This window comes from Adiantum capillus-veneris, chromosome 25 (assembly GCF_014529385.1).
Source record: "Adiantum capillus-veneris isolate H3 chromosome 25, ASM1452938v2, whole genome shotgun sequence".
Lineage (NCBI taxonomy): Eukaryota > Viridiplantae > Streptophyta > Polypodiopsida > Polypodiales > Pteridaceae > Adiantum > Adiantum capillus-veneris.
In genome coordinates, this window is record NC_140955.1 from 96,226,876 (window position 1) to 96,233,166 (window position 6,291).

Genomic DNA, 6,291 nt, shown 5'->3' on the forward strand with positions numbered 1-6,291 from the left:
AGCCTATTGATTATGTGGCTGTTGCGATGATTGCAGAGTGTCCTATGGTTCAACCGAAGGAGGTGCCAATTGTTTGAAGTGCGGAGCATGTTGAGGTAAGGCCTATGGTTGGTTATGTTCCTTGGAGGTTTCCAGTTTATAATGTGCCTGTGCCTGTGCCAGTGGTGGATGAGCTTCTCAACGAGGATAAGCCTCTTGTCGAAGAGAGTCGGTGTGATGTCAGGTTTCCAAAGCAGCATAAAGAGGTAAAGAAGCATGTTCTTACTGAGATTGTGCATGAAAAAGCAGTAGATGGCAGTCAGGTTGTCGATACCAAAAGCTCAAAAGTGGACAAAGAGTGTGTGCAAAGCCAAGCCAGTGGCCAACTTTTCATGGAGCAGAAAGAGGATGAAGATGCAGACACGAAGTCAACCTATTGCGAGGATGATGATATTACAAGCTCCGAGTTTTGGGAGACTAGCAAAGAGGAAACCCTGTATGAGGACTTCACATCCTATGGCGAGCAAACTGATTCCGATGAGGTGAAGCCGGTAAGAGGAAAGATTCCTGACTATGTGTATGAAGACATGTCGATTGGAAATGTAAATGAAGAGCAAATTGAAGAGCAGAAGTCTACAAAAGAGGATATGCAAGTAAAAGTGGTGTGCGGTACCCTATTGGTATCTATGTTCCTAAAGGTAGCCATCGAGTATGCTATAGTGGTGCAACAGGTACGAGGATTTTTCAAGAAGAGTGCTACTGAGGTGACCAGTCTACCCTGTGATGAAGATGAAGTGGATCCATATTCGACCTTGGCAGAGACAGATGGTGATGAAGCTAAACAAAGTGGGTATGTCCGCTCCTACAAGGAGAAGGAGGAGTCTGTTGATGCTATGCTCCAGGATGAAATGGTATGGGGTGAGCTTCCTTCTTTTTTGTCTAAAAATATGTCAGTAGAGCATGTATTAGAAAAATTGGTTCATGAAGATGATGTACGAGAGGAGTTAGTGGATCCCTATGGCTCTACTTTCTTCGATGGTCCTGAAGAGGAGGTGCTTAAGGTTGTTACAGGTATGGAAGAGAAGATGAAGCTGATGCAGGTAGAGAAGCCTTTGATCGAAGAGCAGGTGTTGCCGATTGTACCAAGTGAAGAGCCACGTGCTATGGCTGTGAAAAAGCTTATAAAAGTGGTATGTGCTTCATAGGTGATGAGTATGCTTATGGATACAGCTATGCAGTGGGCTATTCAACAGGTACAAGAGTTCTTGGAGGAGATTTCCATCTTCTATGGTTGGAAAGGTATGCAAGATAGGTTCGAGGCGGGTGACGATATGGATGATTCATTTGTTGAACAAGATGGTGAGCATGATTGTGCTCAATTTGAAGAGGGTTGGATGCTTGTGGATGCATGGAGCGGTGAAGGAGTGATGTGTGCATTCTATATGCACCATTGGTTATGTGCATGGGTGCAGTTTTACAGGAGGCTACTCCAAATGAATGGTTGCACTCAAAGTTATGTCTTTTATCGAGGCAGAGGCCTTGCTGTGATGCACGGGGTTGGGCAACCCACTTGAGGGTTGACGTCACTAAGCAGGAATAAGACTATATATATGGTTTTTGATGTGTTCTCACAGTGTTTTCGAGTGTTTACAGTTTGTAGATGAATAAAGACTTCTTTTGGCTGAACATAAATGTTCAACGAGGGGTTGGGCAATGATGGTGTAGCCAAAGTGTGTCAACCCTAGCAGAGGGCACAGGCAGTGATGCATATGCTTACAGGTGCAGGCATGGGTGATAAAGCAAGTATGAATGCCCATTAGAAGCAGGGAGATCCAGAAAGGGTATGTTTTATGTGGTTATGAAGGCCTAAGCGTGGAGATTCGATGCTTGAAGAAAAAGTTTTTACATGTGTAAAGGCTCTTAGGACATGCAATCCAACTTGGATAGAGGAAGACATGTGGTCAATGGAAGAAAGGAAAGTGTGTGAGAGACTTCACACCTCTACATAAGGGAGGCAGAAAAAGTCTCATTCTGTAAAAAATTTGCAAAACTAGTTTTTTGTAAAAACTGGTGCATGGGAGAAGGAAAGGGGCATTTTGAGCATTTTTGTGTCTCACGCACATGGGCAAATTGGGTATTGATTAGCAGATATTTAACTTTTTGTGCTCTGTTGTGTTAAAGAGGGCGACAGACAGGAATAGAGAAGGAGAGAGCTTTGATGGTTGTATGCTCCACCATAACCCATCAATTGAAGAAGAAGCAAGCTCTGGTTGTGTTGCTTTTGGTGTTGTTCCCCCTCCCCTCTCTTCTCTTCTGCTCTGTTGCGTGGTGTTTCCGGGTGTGTGTAGGCAAGTGTGCCCCCCCGAGGGTGTGATGTGCAAAGAGAGAGAGAGAGAGAGAGAGAGAGAGAGAGAGAGAGAGAGAGAGAGAGAGAGAGAGAGAGAGAGAGAGAGAGGTGATTGTGTGCAAGGGAAATAAGAAATTGATGTGTTTATGGGTGTGAGGTAGATTGTGATCCGTGCGAGTGTGTGCGCATTGATTTGGGTGTACCTACAAGTTCATTTGAGAAAAGTGTGTGTTTGTGTGTAAGATTCTGTGTGGATAGGGGTGCAACGGAATCCCTGGGATATAGAGAGGCAAACATTGTGTGTATTGGGTGTGTTCCCTCTTCCCCCTTTCCAATGGGCTTACTACCTGCAACCACATCTATGTTGTGTTGCATAGAATGTGTTTGTTTACTCATATTTTGCAAAGTCTTTCTTTGCTAGGGTGGTTGCTTTGAATAGTTTTTGTGCATTATATTGACAATCATGCTGCAATCCTTTTGGTTTCGCTTTTGACATGGCATGTTGTAATGCTCTAAAAAATCTCTGTACCAATCACATATTTGCTTGATGCAGAAAGAAAATGCATAGGTGTCAGTGGATTTAGAGTATGGACAAGTAGATTATGGGTTGCAAAGCTCGGGGACCCTCCATGGATGTAGGGCATGCTCTGTCGAATCTCCAATGTTGGTTGCTCGATTCTCAATGCCCACCCGTAGTGCTAATCCCCAATTTAATGGCCCAACACATGGCACACCCTCCTTGATGAAATCAGTCATGATGTTCCCTCGATGTTTCATGGGTGCAAGTCACAGTGTATAATTCCTTTACTATGTGCATGTTCCATGGTCATCACTAGGGAATCCATAAAAGAAGGCGCCCATTTAAGAATATGCTTGCACATCTCTAACTCTTTCTCTGTGGAGGGGTGTCTAGGATCTTCCTTTTGAGCCACCAATATGTTGGAAAATTTGCCTTTAGGTGGTGGAACACACTCTAACATGTCACCTAGGTCCATTCCATTAAAGCGAGGAAAGATGAGGGACCATGGCTCTTCGTTTGTTTGTGATATGTACCCTACGATGCCCCTATGGAAAAACTGCATACTCGCCTCTAGAGTGAAAATTGGTGTCTCTCTGCCTCATCCCCTTTGAAGTCCTTCACCACATATTGTACTTTGGGTGGCAACCAAGTGACTCCTTCAATGGTGCACTCTGATATAGCTCCGTAGCAGCCTTTAGATTTCTACCATGCTTGATAGCCTCTAGAGTGAAAATTGGTGTCTCTCTGCTTCATCCCCTTTGAAGTCCTTCACCACATATTGTACTTTGGGTGGCAACCAAGTGACTCCTTCAATAGTGCACTCTAATATAGCTCTGTAGCAGCCTTTAGATTTCTGCCACGCTTGATAGCCTCAGGTGGTGAGATAAACACTGACGGTGCACTGGGACATAAAGCGGGTGCACAGTAAATGTTTGTGGTTCACCCCAACTTCTGCATCATACCTTCCTTCTATCGCATCCTGAGAGGAGGCTGCGCCCAAAAAAAAAGATGGTTCTAGCTTTATGACTATGGATATCTTACACATCAATATTGCACGCTCTTTTAGATTTTGATGTTTGTGCATGCCATACATTAGTCCAGTGTTGTAACTTTGCTGGATCTGCATCCATTGGTGCATCGGCACCCAAGTCTCTTAAGCATTGTGTCATATTGATCACAACACTATCCATTAGCGTACGAATAGCCTTTGCATTGTAAGCTGAGAAGTGTGTCCGAGTTGCCTCAATTATGACATCAAAGAAACACTCTCTACGTGTATCACTCTCCAATGTGGACGTGATCTCCTCCATGGTTAGGGCACATATATTTGTGACCATGAGAGTTCTGATCTTTGTTTTTAACTCCTTCATTTCCACATGATCCATCTATGCTACAATTATACATATTGTGCAATTATTAAAGACAATATAACTTGAAAATTGATAACAAATATAAACTCCATTCATTGAAACTAATGACAACACTAGCTTAAAGAGTAGGGAATCATTCAATGGGACTAACAATAACTCAAGGCCAGTGGTAGAGCTGATGATGAGAGCACCATTGAACTAGCCTAAAATGAAGGGCATCATTCAATGGGACTAACGAGCGACAACTCCAGCCAAGTAGTAGAGATGATGATGATAGCACCTCTAAACTAAGCCTAAAAAGCAAGCATCATTTGATGAAACTAATGACAAGTAAAGCATCCCATGTGCCACTCTTTCCATGGGCACCCTGTTATGCACGCTAAGCTCTCAGTGGGACTAGAGCTAGTTGTAGCTCTTACAACATTGAAAAGCTCAGTGCCGTACATGCGTTATATGTGTCCAATGGGACGTAGCTCTAATTGGCTTTCACAATGTTGTAGTTGTGCTAGAGGAGGTGGAGGCCTCTACCTACACCTACACGGTGGATGGAATGGGGGCACTTTGTCTGCAAATTTGCTCTCGTAGGTTCCTTTGGTGGCTACCTATCCTCTCTTCCCCTTCAATATCACTCACAATTTGTGTCCAAGTTCTTCCGTCCACCTTCCTTGATTAACGACGACGTATGCTTGCCCTTGCCCTACTCTCTCCTCTTCCTCATGGCTAAAGAGACTAAGGAAGAGCTACATGAGTTGCAAGTAGGCGCTACAACATTCCCCAAGAAGTTGTTAGCTGGTGTCATTAGCTTGCATGTCGTTGATGTGTCTCCATCATCTACTATCACCACCTTAGTGACGGAGCCCCTCTCCCTATGTGTCTCATCCAACTCTATCTCTTTCTCTCCGACGCCGAAGGCCACCCCTTTTTCTACCCCTCCCTCGTTGCCAACAACATTTGACACCTTATCTGATCAATCTTTGTCGTCTGTGAAATTTGTAACATCATGATTCTATATCACTCATGGTCTCCAATGTCTGTATTGATCTCTCGAGCGACAAAAGCATCTAGATTCTCCCTGTTTTCACATTCACCATCATCCTCTAATGTGACATACTCCACCAATTCATCAAAGAAGGGCTTTCCTACAAATCTTCATAGTTTTTCTCTGCAAAAGATTCTCAATTTGCAAGAACTTCATAGCTTTCAAGGTGAAGCCTTTCCTCTTGAACCAATGTTGTGATGCTCCGCGTCCACTAGGAGAAAGCACAAAAATAATAGGATTTTTTAAAGGTTTTTTGGCAAAAGAATAATGTGTTGATTTGCACTGCTTTAGTTGTTATGTAAGTCAAATGTGATGGACTTCAAAGATCACCATAAGTGCTTGAGAAGCTTTTCATTTGGAATGCAAGTTCTTAAAGTGCATGGATTGGGAAATTATGCTCATAATGGGAGTGGCAAGTATGCTTTGGGTTTTGTTGGTGTTACTCTCAGCAATGCTTTGACTCATATATATGCCAATTGCTGTGCTTGGCGGTGCTCGATTTGATAAGCAAGAAGCTCTCATGGAAGCAAAAAAAGTTCTTAAAGAAGCCAAATGCGAATGGAAGGTCTCCCTGTATTGCATTGATCTAGCTTGCAATTGGAAGATCATTAAATGTCGCCCAATGCGAATGGAAGGCCTTCCTCTATTGCATTGATCTAGCTTGCAATTGGAAGGTTGTTAAATGTTGCCCAATGCGAATGGGCATATGAGATATGTTGTTAATAATAGAGCTAAGATATTGCGGTGTGCATTGGATTAGGCCCAAACTGAGTGTGTCCCATGCAAGCACGGGCACCTCTTCAATATATTGAGAATGCAAGGGAGTAAAACCGACTGCACACTATCTTGGCCCATAGAACAAGGGTTCACACCAAGGCCATCCAGCCACACACCACACCTCCCCCCTTATGGAGAAAAAAGATGGACATCTTTTTCACAATTTTGGGCTGAGAATGGACTCGACATGTAGGGATCAACTCTTGCAACACCTCATTTGGGGGGAGTGACCATACAACTGCTTCAGGGCTAGGGACTG